Source organism: Magnolia sinica, chromosome 2 (genome assembly GCF_029962835.1).
Source record: "Magnolia sinica isolate HGM2019 chromosome 2, MsV1, whole genome shotgun sequence".
NCBI lineage: Eukaryota > Viridiplantae > Streptophyta > Magnoliopsida > Magnoliales > Magnoliaceae > Magnolia > Magnolia sinica.
The window spans coordinates 39,314,521-39,331,706 of record NC_080574.1 but is presented as its reverse complement, the minus strand read 5'-3'; positions in this window follow the sequence as shown (position 1 = coordinate 39,331,706).

Genomic DNA, 17,186 nt, shown 5'->3' with positions numbered 1-17,186 from the left:
ACTGAAATGAGATCAATTCATTTTCAGGCATCTACCAAATGGGCCCAAAGATGTAAGATATAATTACTCCGAAAATAAGAGCAGGTTCGGCCTGGATTTGATTTGGGTTGGACCTTTTAAATGTTTGGATTAAGTCTATTCAAGATTTGGATTTTAGAAGTCGAGCCTGGCACATTGAGTTGCAACTTGCCAGAAACCTTGAAATACCCTACAAAATGCTGAGACAGATTGTCTATATGATATGGTAGGGCTTACATATATATTTTTAATTTTCAAGTGGGACCCTTGCTTCAATTATCCAAACCCTTGGTATGATGAGTTCTGTTCTAGATGGATCATGCACAAAAAAAAAGAAAAAAAAAAGACCCTGTTAAAAAGATCCTAGGCATTGAATATTTATCTCATTTTCAGTGATTCTTTCCTATTGGTGTGTTTGGTTGCACCAAATATCATGATATTTCATGATTAACCTGTTGATTTTATTTATTTATTTATTTATTTTAAAACACCAACACCCACACCACATGGGCAGTTGATCCTATGATCTCAGTGTTGAAACAAAGTTTGTCTATTAAACCAAGGAGACGGACCCACGCACGCATAGCTTCTTGAGCCCTTGACCTCATAGATTAGACACTACCACTAAGCCAAGAGAAGATACACGTTTAATTGACCGTGACTCTCAATAATCACAGTAGAGGTACCATTGTAACTTCTCATCAAACAGAAACAAAAAATAATAATAATAATAATAATAAATAAATAGAGTCGATGCTATAGGATCATGTTATTATTATTGATATGGACCGTCCATCATGAGTCCCATCTTTGATCCCCCGTCTCCCTTACAAATCACTTTGATTAGATTCTAATCATATAATTGATAGCTAGGAAAATTGTTGGTCCATGTTGATTAATATTAGAGAAGGCTTGATCATTAGTATTGAATGTCCATGACGTGGGACCTACCTTTACTTGTTTTATGGAATGATCCTAAGCAACCGATCGATGGGTTTGAAAATGGATAGTCCATATTAATGATATTAGAAAAGGTCCCATGATTGACTTGAATTTCCATGACTTGGGCCCACATTTGATTACCCAAACATGTGAGAAGTCACTTTGATTGGACGTACCTAATCAACCTACTAATGGCTGTGGATAGAAACATACGGCCACATTTATTATACTCGAAAAAGGTCCACCCATTGATGGGAGTATCTGTGATGGGGCCAAAATGCCACTCAAAGATCACTTTAACCATTCAATTAATGGGCACGAAAATGGAATATGCCTTCTATCGCATGGGCCCACCTTTGGTTGCCGATCCAATCCTAAGAAAATGTCAGCTATGAACTGATGATCCTAACCATCAATCAATGGCTTACGGGGTCCTAACCATCAATCAACGGTTAGTAAATGGAAGCTCCATATTATTATATCAGGAAAAAAGATTTAATCATGGTACAAGTGGGGTTGCACCTCCCCCACAAAAATTACTTCGATCGGCTGATATTAAGGCCCCGTTTGGATATTACCAAATAAGTAGCCTTTTTAACTTATGAAGTGAATAAGTTACATTTCTTAAATAATTTAGTTCGGTTATTAAACTTAGATGTCTTGCTTTTTAGAAAATTAACTTTTTTTTATTACTTTTTATATTTTAAAAGTAATTTATTTTTCTCATTTTCATTGGTGACAAAACAACTGGAGAAATTATTTAATGGAATATGCTCTATATGGCCATGAGCCCCTTCTAAGTCCGTGAGATTGGAAAATCATCCAATGAATGAATGGGTAGATGATTTAGTGGGCCCCACATGATGATGGCTCATATTGAGGTGGCCTCACATGATGGACGTTCCACATCAAAGGTCCACGCTTAATGATGAATGGTCTACATCTAAGGTGAGCCCCACATGATGGGTAACCCATGGCTCCACATGATGGGCAATTAATAATGGTGGGCACCACATGATGGACAGTCCACATCATAAGTCGTCCTAATGATGAGTGGCCCATATCTAAGATGGGTCCCACATTGGAGGTGGGCCCATATGATGAACAGTCCATATCAAAGGTGGGCTGCACATGATGGGCAATGGATATTGAAGATGGGCCCCACATGATGGACAATAACATTGATGGTGGGCCCCACATGATAGATAACTAACATCAAAGGTGAGCCCAACCTAATGAACTGTGCACATTAAAGGTCTACCCCTAATAATGAATGACCCACAACTAAGGTCAGCCATGCATGATGGAAGGCCCACATCAAAGGCGGGGCTCACACAATGAACCATCAACATCGAAGATTTAGCCGCACATGATGGATGGTGGATGTGAGGGGACTTACCAGACTTTCGGAATAATTACTTATGATGTTGGAAATCAAATATGTTTATCTACATTTTAGAGGATAAGTATGTTATTTACCAAACATACTTATTTATTGATTAAGTAAAAAATAAGATGAACAAATTATGCCTTAAGTAACTTACGAGCCAAACGCCCTTTAACCATCCAAGCTCCCACCTTTACTCAGAAAATCATTGAACTAAGTGACCAATTGTTACGATTTTGTGTACAGAAGGTAGAGTTGTGACGTCCATATGAGCGTTCCATAATAACCCGACTTCTTTCATTGTTGACCGTTGCTCTGGCTGTTCCATTCGAAAGCGGATTGCCTACTCTCTGCAAAGTCCTGTGGGCCCCGCCATGATGTATGTGTTATATCCACACTGTCCGTCCATTTTTGCATGATCATTGTAGCGCATGATTGCAAAAACAAGGCAGATCCAAACTTCAATTGGACCACACCACAGAAAGCTGTGGGGACAATGACGCCCACCGTTGAAACTTTCCCAGGCCCCACCATGATGTTTATTTGCTATCCAACATGTGGATAGGGTCACACAGACCTGGACGAATGGAAAACACAAATATCAGCATGATCCAAAACTTCTGGGCCCCCAAAAATTTTCAATGGTAGCCGTTCAATCCCCACTGCCTTCTGTAGTGTGGTCCACTTGAGGTTTGGATCTGCCTCAGTTTTGGGCTCATATCCTAAAATGATCATGCAAACTGGATGGAAGGTGTGGATATAATGCATACATCATGGTGTGGCCCACAGAACTTTGCCACGTCAACACATCACCCAGGTAATCCGCTTCTGTTCCATATACGGCCCATCTACTACCTTGTATTGTTTAATTTAAAAGGGACCCATACATGCATTTTAAATTGGACCGTCCAAAATAAAAGCATGTATTGCCAACTCCTGAATTGACTTAAACTGCACGTATTAGCTAATCGTGTATTGATTTTTTTAAATAAAAAAAAAATCCGATCAGCAAGTGTTTGGCCCGTGCACACCACGCACGAGTGCTTCATCTTACCCAAACGGCGGAGAAAGGATACCATTTCTCTCTTCCTTGGAGCGGGGAAAGGCATAGCATTCTTCTCTTCCCACTCAATACACACAACCAAACAAGACTTGGTGGATTATATGAATTTTATGATACTCACATAGCATCTTTGTACGTTGCACGTATTTCCAATTCTGACGTGTGAAGCCTATGGTTAAGCAATCTGGACCGTTGCTTTTTTATTGATTCCCATTTTGGATTGAGCATTACTCTAATGGATCCTACGTGTGGAGATTCATGAAACAAGTACAGGGGTCTTTTTCAGTTGAACGGCTCTTTCTCTTCTTTATTCTCTTTATCAGATCACTTATATATATATATATATATATATATATATATATATATATATATATATATTAAAGGGTTAAGATTTTCATCCTAAGAAGATTTATGGGGCATGTTTGAATTGATGATGGGATACAGCAGCAAAATGTGTTAGAAACTTTTTATTTTCAAATTACATATTTATAATTACTGTAAAATAATAAAAGAAACCAAAAATATTAAGGACAGGCTGAAGCACGTACGCCATTGCCCCTTCTCAAAGTAATTGATACTGTTGACAGATTGCAGACAAATAGCTTCAGGATACGACGAGCCTGTATAAGGTTTTACGTTCAACAAGTATGATGAAACTACTAATAGAACTCTGTGTATACAATTTGCTAATAGATAAATACTTAAAGAAAAAATTCTCATACCAGCGAGAAGATTAGAAAGGAAGTAGCTGGCTTAGACCATTACACTGGTTGATTTCCTGAGGATTTACTGGCTAAGGTTTGTATTGAACCGTACTATCTTGATCAAAGATCACTTGAGCTTTTCTTGTTGGGTCGTATGAGAGTGATTCAAGTGGTTGGTGATGGTCCAATGAACCACCCAAGGCACTGTTTATATAGGTTAGGATTGTTAGACACTTTGGTCCAAAGTCATAACTCCACATGACATAACCATTTATGGTTGTTGGTGAGAAATTAGCTATCATTTGGCAGTTTCTAATCATTTTACATGTGAGAAAACCAGCTACATGCTAGCCATTTAGACTTAGTGGCTAGCTTTTTATGATTGTTGGGCTAGCTATATTCAGCAGTTTCTATATGGTTTAGTTTAATACTATATGAGCAGTTACACTACTTCTTAAACAACTAGTTCCAGCCTTTATATAAAAGGGATAGGTCTTTTTTAGACCTCTTACCTACAACACTCCAGTCACCTGACCCATAACCACTGTTGCACTGCAACTCGCATCGGTTCATGAGGGAACAACATGAGCCAAGTGCGTCACTAGTGGCTCTATAGCCACACTGCCTAGCAACACGAGCAAAGTGCAACGTACGCTACTAGTAGCTCTATAGCCACACTGCCCTGTATGCTCACGCCCTTGCACTGAGGCCATGCTCGAGTCTATGCGCGCGTCTTCCAATACGAACAAGTAAGTCTTGGTACTCCACAGAATCACCAAGCAAATAGTAAGGTACTCAACACCCTACTTATAAATACAAGTTTTTCTTCTTTCCTTTCTGACATGCGACTACTCCAAAAGGCACTAAAATCCAAGTTTTTTAACAAGCATTATATATATCAAATATTCTCCAGAATGGTCTGGAACCTAGAATACCACTGGACCACTTGTCAAAATGAAGACGTGCGTATATCGTTGAAGTATGTGGTGGCCACGTATTGTTTAATTTCCCTAAGAGCGAGGCCACCTGCATGCAAATGAAACAAAGATCATGGTTCAATGGGACGTCGATGGGGGTACTGAGTAGCATACTAAATAAATTCTTTGGGGCCCAACATAACGCATGTGTCTTATCCACATCGTCCATCCATTTTCCTAGCTCATTTTAAGACATGGACCCAAAATTGAATTATAATTACATTATAGAAAACAGTGGGAATAATGACATCAACCGTTGAAACCTTCCCATGGCTCACAACAATGTTTATTTGTCATCAAACATATTCATAAGGTCACACCAGCATGAATGAAGGGAAAACACAAATATTAGCTTAATCCAAAACTTTTGTGGCCTTCAAGAATTTTCAACACTAGGCATTCATTCAGTTCCCACTGTTTTCCAGTGTGGCCCACTTGAGCGAAACAATGAAGATAATGATGTCAACCGTTGAAACCTTTCTAGGGCCCCTATTAATGTTTATTTGCAATCAAACCTGTTCATAAGGTCATACAAACATGAATGAAAGGAAAACACAAATCTCACATTTTCAAAATCTTTTTTTTATAAAAAATCTTTTGTTGTTTCTCCTGGTCATGCAAAAGAAATATGGTAATGATATTGGTATTAGGTTTTAGGTGAGTTGTGTATGTTGTCCAGGTTATATGCTGGACGATTGTATCATGGAAATAGCGCGCTGGGCATCCTGTTACACTAGTAGATTTTGTCAAGGAACACCGACCATCTTAAAAAAAGCAATATATACTTACCTCGTTGCATCAAGAAATCAAATTCGTCATCAGTCAGGTCACTATGTTTGTGACCGCGTCAACATGTGTAGTTCTTTACTTCTTAATTTATTATTGTTTGAATATTTTACTAATGAGTATCACCTTTGCATCTCACCCTTTAAAGTGTTAAGATTGTCCTAACATTGCAAATCTTGTATTATCGCCTTGCTAAATGCTTTCTTTATTTAGTGAAGGAATTGAATGTTATAATCATGATCTACAATGTTAGAACAATCCTAACACGTAGGAGATCGAAATGCGACGGATCCAAAACTCATGTTGTGGTCACTATAGGAGCACTAATTAAGAAATATTTCGAAATTCGATCAGATCCAAAACTCATGTTGTGGCCCACCTGAATTTCTTGAAGTGGGTAAGAGAGAGAGAGAGAGAGGTATTGTTAACTAAATGTTCATTGATTTGACATTTAGACGAGGAGATAAGCATAAATTTTGGTGCATGACACATATAACTACTACATATAATTTGGACAATTCATATGTAATTATTTAAATGCTAGATATTATCCAATTTATAAGTGTCTATGTATGGGCCATCACACTCTGCCAGTGAATTCAAGTTTGTTTCAAGTATCTAAGCTTTCTCCAAATCGTTTTGTGTGTGAAAGAGGGACCAAAGTTCCTCTACCAGACTACCACACTTGTTGTACACATCTGAGATCTGTGGCCCACTGTGTTTAATGGGTGACATCCACATTGTTAATATGACAATCCACTCCAAACATCTTGTGTGACTCTTAACATTAGGCCCCCGGGGCAAAAATCAGAGTGTTACATAATTCAGGTGGGCCACACTACATGGAATAGTGGAGAGTGGACCCCAACCATTGATTTGTGCATGGCCCTACCACAGGGTTTATATTCCATCCATAAATTCACGTGACCCAAAACTACGGCAGGCCACAGCATGTGAATTAAAAGGTTATAATAATCATGATTTACATTGTTCCCAGTGGTGTGGCCCACCTGAGTTTTGGATCGTTCTGGATATCTTGATGGATGGTGTGGATGTCACACATAAAACATGGTTGGCTTCATAGAGTTGGTGTATTTCATGGACATTGTGTAGATAATGTGTGTTGCATTGCAGAGGGTTGGGTTTCTGCGGAGGAAAGGAGAGTGTAAGGCCCAGTTTGTTAAATCTGAAATATGAAGCTTGTATTTGAAATCTGAAGCCTGAATCTGAAATCTTAAGTCAAAAAACTTGTTTGGTAAATATGGCTTAAGTCTGAAAATTAAGTACTGAATTTGAAATAATTTGTTAGTTAACAAACATCTGAAATGTCTGAAATATATTAATTTAACACATTTGCCCCTATCTATCTCCTAGTTGGAAATGCTTTACATTATAAAGAAATTATTTTTTATTAAATGAAAATAAAATTATTCTATTTAATTCAAATAAATTATAAAGTACTTAATAAATTTGCATGTATAAAATTATTCATAAAAACAGATAAAAAATTAATGATTTGCATGTATAAATTTACTTACAATTTTAATAAATTTACTTGATTAAAATAAATAAAAAAGACAAAAAATTAAGAAAATCAAGTCAATCTTCAAAGATAGAGAGACTGTAATATCTGTCAAAGAAAAATATTTATAATCTTTTATAAAGAAGCTGAAAAAATAATTGATGATGCAATAGAGAAGTGAATGAGAAGCTTGTTGTATTTTATAAAAAAAATAAACATGAATTGGTACTACACCAGATGATTTCCCGTCAACTTTAATCTTCTCAAAACCGTTCGTACAACTCGGAGCTTGATGAGCCCCATGTAGGCTTCCAATGTAGGAACTTCGTGTGAAGAGGAGCGGACGGGGATTTCCTACTAAAGCCTTTCACGGGGAACTTAGGTGGGACCCACCGTAATGTTTGTTAGGAATCCACTCTGTCCATCCGTTTTGTGAGCTAATTTTAGGGGATTAGACCAAAAGTGAATAGGATCCAAGACTCAAGTGGGCCGTACTAAAGGAAAATGTATTTAGGGAAATTCCTACCATTGAAACCTCCCTGATTCGACAATGATGTTTACATGCCATCCATACCGTTCATAACGTCATTCCTACTGGAATGAACTGAAAACATAAATATTAGCATGATTCAAAACTTCAATAGCCCCACAAATATTTCAACTGTGGACGTTTAATTATCACGTTTTCGGCCCACTTGAGCATTGGATACGGTTCATCTTTGGCCTCATGTCCTAAAATGAACTCACAAAATGGATGGACGGTGAGGATTTCTCACAAACATCCCGGTGGCCCCACCTACGTTGCAAGCGGAGGAACTCCCCGCGGAAGGCTTTCGCAGGGGATCCCTGTCCTGGACTGGACGGAAACGGATTGGCTACTCCCCCAGCCACCGTGGTCAGTGCTCTGTTAGCCCCTCTATGATGTATGTGTTTTATCCATTCCGTTCATCCATTTTTACAGATCATTCTAATGATTCACCCCAAAAATTAGAGGGATATAAATCTCAGGTGGACCACACCATAGGAAAACAATAATGATTGGATATCCACCATTAAAATACTCCTAAGGCGCACTGTACTGTTTATTTGGCATCCAATATTTTTATTAGGTCATAAAGGTGAAGGGAAAAAACAAAGATCAGCTTGGTCCAAAGCTTTTATGGCCCCGTAAGGTTTTTAATGGTCGACGCTCATTCAACACTGTTTCCTGTAATGTGGTCCACTTGAGATTTTGATATATCTAATTTTTTGTCCCATACCATGAAATGATCTGAAAAAATAGATGGATGGCATGGATGAAACACATACATCATGGTAGGGCCCACAGAGCACCGACCACCAGCCATTGGCGGGTGGCAGGGGGAGTATCCAATCCGTTCCCATCCAAGATGAGTGTCGATGCTCCTCGAGATCCGAGTTGTACGAACGGTTCGAAGAGATCAAAGTTACATGGGCCCTACAATAATGTATTTATTATATCCACACTATTCATCAAAATTTCGAGATAATTTTAGAGCATTATCCAAAGAATGAATCATATCTAAAACTCAAATGGAACACCAAAAATAGCGGCGGGATAATGATTTTCACTGTTAAAAAATTCACAGGTCCTACTGTAACGTTTATTTTCCATCTAATCTATTCATAAGGTTAAAAATATCTGGATGAAGAGAAAAAACAAATTTCGTACTGATCTGAAACTTCTGTGACCCCAAAAGGGTTTCAATGGTAGACGTTCAATCCCCCACTGCTTTTTGCAGTGTGGTCTAGGTTTTCTTTAAATTTGTCTTATTTTTCGGCTCAAGCCTTACAACGAGCTCGAAAAATGGATGGACGGTTTGGATATAACAAATACATCATGATGGGACCCACAGAACTTGTTGACGTCAATACACCAGCCAATCCGCTTCCCAATCTGTCCCAGGCTCCCAGAGCCCATTCGCTTCGAACGCGGATCGCGTCCTACCCCTGCCCGGACGGTCCGGGCGGAGATCTGTAGGGCCTACCATGATGTAAGTGTTTTATCTAAGTCGTTCATTATTTTTCTTATATTATTTTAATATATGATATGAAAGATGAAGCAGGTCCATAGCTTTAGTGAGCCACACCAAAGGATGCTGTAGTTATAATGACATCCATCGTTGAAACCTTTCTAAGGGCCACTGTGATGTTTTTTTACCATCCAACATATTCATTAGGTCATGTAGACGTGGATGAAGTGAAAACACAAATATCAGCTTGATCTAAAACTTCTCCAGCTTTCAAGAAGTTTTTAACAGTGGACGTTCAATCCCCACCTTGTGGTCCCATTAATCATTGGACCTGCTTCTTTTATTGGTTCACACCTTAAATTATATGAAAAAGTTAATGGATGGTGTGGATCAAACACATAAATCATGGTGGGGCATAAAGAAGTTTCACAATTTAAAGGTTGATTTTTTACTGCGTAAACAATTTAAAAGAAAAAATTTCCGTAGTAACTTGAAAAAAATTTTTGTTCAATGAAAAATCACGGAGCGCATTCTGTGTTCACCATTAAGCTAGACTCCTGTCAGGGAAAGAATTCAGTGAAAAACCACTTAGTGTTTTCCATCTTCCGCGTTAACAACGCATTAACAAACACCACTAAATACGGAAAAAATTTTCAATTCCGCGTTAAGTGCAAAAATTCAGCGTTAACAAACACAGCCTAAGTTTTTCTCACTAGTTTTGTGCATGCTAGAGGTACTGAAAATCCTCTGCTATAGTGAGTATAAAACCTGAGATCCATGGTGTCCACCATGTCTTATATGTGAATCCACTCCGTCCATCCATCATGTGTGACACTTGTTGTTAGGTCTTCCAGACAAAAATCAACAATTTCCATACTTCAAGTGGGGCACACCATAATCAATAGTTGATAGGACATGTTAACCATAGGTTTGTGCATGGGGCCTAGTATAGTGTTTATACTCCACTAATGAATTCATTTATTTGACAATCCAAAACTCAAGCAAACCACGCAATGTGTGTTGGGGGCCTTGCACAAAACCTTAGGATCTAGCCTCCCAAATCAAACCAGAATTGTGGGATAATAAATCAATGAAATAAATAAAAGCATAAACCACACGACACAAGAGATTTTTATATGGAAAACTCTCAAAGAGGTAAAAACCACGGGACCTCGTCTAGATCAACAATCCACTATGAAGTAGAACGTTACAACCTTCTTCACTCATGCAGGAGTGGATAAACAATGAGAGAATAAAAGAAAATGGAGAGATCTCACCGATTACGAGGACGTGGAAGCGCTGAGATATAGTAGATCACCTCTACAAGCATAACCTCCCTTCTACAAGCTTCCTCTCTCTTTCTCTCTTTTTCTCTCTCACACACCTTTGATAGCCCTAAACCCTTTAACAAACCCTTGTAAAGCTTTAGGAAACCCTCTTACATTACCTAGAAAGGCCCTATGCACCCATATTTATAGATTTGGAAACCCCCTTTTGCACCTCTGGTGAAACCGCCTCCAATTTTCGCAGTCCGCACAAGATCCGGACTCAAATCTGCGTAAGCTTGACTAGTTGAGGAGAGTCCTCGACTGGTCGAGCACTGTTCACTCGACCGGTCGAGCTGGCCCTCGACTGGTCGAGCACTGTTCACTCGATTGGTCGAGCCGGCCCTCGACTGGTCAAGCATTGTTCACTAAGCTCGCTGGACTTTGAGTCGAGTGACATTCGACTAGTCGAGCACTTGCACTATCTCTCCTTTGAACTGAGGAGGAAAACCTTATCAAATCTCCCCCTTTCCAACTCAAGAGGAATTCACCTTCTTCAAGCCAGCCTGGTTTCTACAAACCTCAAACTTGCCCTTGAGCAAAGCCTTGGTCATCATGTCTGACCCATTATCGTCCGTGTGGACCTTCTCAAGTTGTAACACATTTTGTTCCAAAGTATCCCTGATCTAGTTATACCGAATCTCTATGTGCTTCGACTTGGAGTGCTGACTTGGATTTTTACTCAAGTGTATAACACTTTGACTATTGTAATAGACCACGTATTGCTCTTATTTCAGGTTAAGTTCCTGTAAGAACATCTTCATCCAAAGTATCTCTTTATATGCCTCTGTGACTGCAATGTACTCGGCCTCTGTCGTCGACAATGTTATAACCTTTTATAGCTTGTTCTGCTAAGAAACTGCTCCCCTCGCAAAAGTGAACATGAACCCCGATGTAGACTCCCTGGAGTTTATGTCACCTGCCATATCTGTATCTGTGCAGCCCTCTAACACAAGTTTTCTATCACCATAGCATAGGCTCAACCTGGATGAGCCTCTTAGATACTGCAGTATCCATTTCACCACTGCTCAATGCTCTTTGCCAAGATTGGCAAGATACCGGCTGACAACACCAACCGCATATGCTATGTCTAGGCATGTACACACCATAATATACATCAAACTTCCTACAGCTAACGCGTAGGGTATCTTCTGCATCTCTTCCACCTCTGCCTTCTTCTTGGGACACTGCCTGTTACTTAATCTGAAGTGACCATCTAGTGGAGTACTAACCGGCTTCGCTGTATTCATATTGAACCGCTCTAAGACTTTCTCAATATACTGCTCTTGTGATAGCCAAAGCTTCCTTCTGCTTTTGTCACGGGTTATCTCTATTCTTAGGATCTGTTTAACTGAGCATAAGTCTTTCATCGCAAATGACTTGCCCAACTCCTGTTTCAGCCTGTCGATCTTCTTGATGTCTTTTCCTATGATGAGCATGTCATTAACGTATAACAACAGAACTAAGAAATCACCATCTGAGAACTTGCGCGTGAACACACAGTGATCCAACTCCATTTTGTCATACCCATGCTTCAACATAAATGAGTTGAACTTCTTGTACAATTGCCGTGGAGCTTGTTTCAGCTCATATAAGCTCTTTCTCAGCCTACACACCATATGCTCTTTGCCCTTTACTTCGAACCCCTCTGGTTGGTGCATGTAAATCTCTTCTTCTAGGTCACCATGGAGGAAGGCAGTTTTAACATCTAACTGTTCTATCTCCAGATCCATGCTAGCGGCCAACCCAAGCAACACCAGTATGGATGTCATCTTCACCACTGGTGAGAATATTTCCTCGAAGTCTATACCTTTTCTCTGACCGAACCCTTTCACCACAAGTCTGGTCTCGTCTGTGAATTCTTCTGTTCAATCTTTTTTCTAAACACCCACTTATTGCTCAAAGCTTTCTTGCCCTTAGACAATTTCACCATATCATAGGTGTGGTTCTTATGCAAGGATTTCATCTCCTCTTGCATAGCTTTCAACCACTCTCCCTTATGCTCGTCGGCTAGAGCCTCAAAATAATCTTCTGGATCTCCCCCATCAGTCAGCATAATGTACTCATGCGATGAGTACCTCTTGGATGACTGTCTGTCCCTAAATGACTCCTCACCTGTGGCTCAACAGGTGGATCAAGTGGGGGTTGTTCCCCTGGTCCATCTTCTATATGAACTTCCTTGTCCTCTACACCTTACTGTACTCCCCCGTCATCAGACACCACAGGATGAATAATCGGATTCATGTCCTCTAGCTCACTTGAACTAGGTTGGTTCTTCTCTGGCTTACCAATGTCTTATATACACTGATCTTCAAAGAAGATCACATCTCTGCTCCTAACGAGTTTATTCTCGGTCGAATCCCACAATTTATAACAGAACTTTTCATCACCATACCCCAAGAACGCACATTGTCTGATCTTCGTATCGAGCTTGGACTTCTCGTCCTTTGGTACGTGATCGGATGTCTTGCATCTAAACACCCTGAGATGATTATATGATGTATCTTGTCCAGTCCACACCTTCTCAGGTACTTCTCCATTCAACGGGACTAATGGAGACCTCTTTATCAAATACAGTGCCGTGTGCATTGCTTCTCCCCAGAACGTCTTGGGCAACTTCGCATGGAATAACATGCATCTGATTCTCTCAACAATGGTGCGATTCATTCACTCAGCTACACCATTATGATGGAGGGGTCTTAGGAACTGTCTGTTTATGCCGTATACCCAGGGACTTACAATACTTGTGGAAGTCACTGATGTATTCACCACCATTGTTAGTGCGGATGCACTTCAATGATCTACCTGTTTCTTTCTCGACCATAGCATGAAACAATTTAAACACACCAAAGACCTCGTCCTTGGATTTCAAAGCATAAACTCAAACCCTCCTAGATGCATCATCTATAAAAGTAACAAAATACAATGCCCCACCCAAGGTTTTTTTCTTCATAGGACCACAAATATCAGAATAAACCAAATCTAATGCATGCATTTTATTAATATGAGAAGCAGATTTAATAAATGAAACTCTATGTTGTTTCCTTAATAAACAATCAAGATAGGTTTTGAGAGGTATACCTGTCATGTCTAGAAGGAGCCGCTTCTTCGTTAGTACCTGAAACCCTTTCTCACTCATGTGGCCTAGATGCCTGTGCCACATGTCAATAGCTGAATCTTCCTCTGTGTTCAACCCACCCTTACATACACTGACACTTGCCTTATAAAGGGTCTAACACTTCTTTCCTCTGGCTGCGATAAATAAACCCTTGATGAGGCCCACCAACAAATCAGCTTTCATAGCCATCATCATTCAACCTTCCTGTCGACATCAAGTTGAGGCGAAGGTTTGGGATATGCCTCACATCCTTGAGAAAAAATGTGCAGCCCACATCGGTTTTCACACAAATATCACTGACCCTTACGATCTTCGATATACCAGAATTTTTCATCTTCACGGTCCCAAAGTCACCGGATTTGTAGCTTGTGAAGAAATCTCTGCGTGAAGTCGCATGAAACGAGGCTCCCGAGTCTATCACCCAATCGGTGTCCTGATTCGTAGCCGTGAGATATACATCATGATCTCCAGAAAGAATAACTATAATGTCGTCATCTGAAGCGACCACAGTAGAATCTGATTTATCTTCCTTCTCCTTTTCTTTTCCTTTCTTGTCGTTCTTATTCTTACGACATTCATGCTTATAGTGACCCTTCTTGCTACAATTCCAGCATTTAACATCCTTCTTGGTACTCGACTTGCCTCTTGATTTATCTCGGGCCTTTCTGCCATTCCTATTCTTTCCTCTCACCCGTTCTGTGTCACAAGGGCCCCTTGCTGAGTAAACCCCTGAGACTTCCTCCTTGTCTCCTCATTCAAGAGACAACTGATTAACTGTTCTATGGATACCTTTCCGTCTGGCGCAGAGTTACTTGAAGACACCACCAATGTCTCCTAACTGTCAGGCAATGAACTAAGCAATAGTAAAGCCTGCAATTTATCATCCAGGAACATCTTCATAGCGGAGAGCTGATTCACTATATTACTGATCTCATTCATGTGCTCAGCCACATAATCACCATCTTTGAACTTGAGATTCACAAGTCGTCTTATTAGGAAGATTTTATTACCGTTTGTCTTCCTCTCATACAACCCTTCCAATTTCAGCCATACGCTAGCGGCTGAGATCTCTGTAGACACATGGTGGAACACAAAATCATCCAGCCATTGTTTAATAAACCCCACCGCCTTCTGGTCCAACTTCTTCTAATCATCATCAGACATATCTTTGAATTTTGCTGATATACCTAAAATTGGAGAATATAAGTCTTTGCAATAAAGCAAGTCCTCCATCTTAGCCTTCCATATGTTCTAGTTAGAAACATTGAGGCTGATCATCCTTGATGAGCCACCTTCCATAATTCAAAACCGATCCTACCCGTTCAATGAACTTAGCTCTGATATCACTTTGTTGGGGGCCTTGCACAAAACATTAGGATATAGCATCCCAAATTATCCCATAATTCTAATTTGTTTTGGGAGGCTAGATCTTAAGGTTTTGTGCAAGGCCCCCAACAATGTGTAGTACTTAAATGTTTTAGGCATGATTGACATTGTTTATGCTTGACAATGAAGGCAAGCATAAACACAAAAATAAGACTCGATTGCTTTAACAATCTACACTTTTTTAACTATCGTAAACTCAATTTAAAGGGCAGTGCAATCGATAATCCCAAATACGCTGGAATGGGAGGTTTAATAAAAAATGATTAAAGGGTAACATTGTTAAATTTTCTAGGTCAGCAAGTACCTGCGATAGAATGGTAGCTACCGTAAAAATTTTCGAGATTAAACTCTTCTTAACATGATCTGTGGATCAAACCATCAAGCTTATTGAAAGAGTTTTCGTAAAAGAAAAAAGAAAATTTTAAGGAGTTGTCGCTAGCTAGAAATTTTAGAATTTATGGTATATTGGACGTAGAATCACAAGGACACAGATGTACTTGTACTTTAGATTTGAATAACTTCATGTGTATATCATAGATTCTGAGAAATGGCCTCAGATTATGAGAAATGGCCTCAGTTATAGAGAAAGAAAGTATGAAGCATCCTTCTCCACTAATGTATAATGCGTCTTCTTTACAAGATTTTTCATCTATGAAAATTTTAGTTATAGATTATTGCTTGAGGTGAATGAATATACAAAAAAGGCACCGTGGTGTTTGTATGAGAAAAAAAGGATATAACAATACAATAAAGTAAATAGAAACTTTATAAATGAGTCCTCAATCAAATGAGGGCATAAAGATATGAGTAGAGAATGAAGAACTCCAACACTTAACGCCAGTTAAATAACCGAAAGCTTCCTCAAGTCGTGGGAGATGATTGTAACTCTTAGATCTCACACTTTACTCCATTAAGATATTCAATAATCATGACAGAGGACCTCAACAGATATATGAGCCAGAAAAGAAAGAACTTCAGTAATTCCTCATGCTAAGAGATCACCTCAGTGCTTTCTCAAGCTATTGAAGATAATTAAAGTTCTTCAATTGCAGCCCAACTCTTAGTCCTTAAAAGGAGAGGAGTGGTTATGGGTGTAGAGAGTAGCTGGGTTAAGGCTAGAGATAGCTAACAGTATAAGAGAGTACAACCAAGGACCTAGGAGAAAGAGAGGAGAGCCTTCTCACCAAATGCAAAGTTTGTTTTTGTTGGGAACAAGGGAGGAGACCCCTTTTATAGCTGGGATGAGTGACACTTTCATTATTTGTGAGTAGATGAATGACATAATAACATCTCATTAGTTCCTGGTGCTTAGGGAAGATGGATTTTTTAATATATTAGATTAGAGTTGTTGAAGTGGTAGCCTTCGTAATTTTAAAATTTCTTAAAGGTGGAGGTGAAGAGTCTTTTTTATTTTATTTTTTTATTTTATAATTTTAAATCTTAAAATTTTGCAAATAGGAGTGGGGTGGGTGAAGACAAAACACATACATCAGCTTGATCTGAAACTTCTATGGCTCTCAAGATGTTTTCAAGAGTAGGCCTTAAGGACTGGTGCATTTTTCAGGACCAAGTGCTCTTATATGGCATAGTACTCCTACTTGCATCATCACACTAGAATAGTACAATTGATTGATCTGAACCCTTCATTCCGTTCAGCACATATTCCATACCAGCCAGGCCTTTTTAACTATCCACCTACAAAATGGATGGTGAAAATTGTGTATAAAAACTGGTGCTTCAACATTTCGACGCAGACCATTTCATCCGCAGGTTTGTTACTAAAGAGTTACTTTATCGACTAAATGTGACCGTCCATATCAAATGATCTGTATCATATAAAATCACCCAAAATATTAAATTTGAGTGATGAGTGTTGAAAATAAGTCATTTTAAAGAGATGGAGAACAAAAAAAAAATCGCATGCTCAGATGGAATTTGGTAAGCCCACACAGAGGTACAAGTTAGCT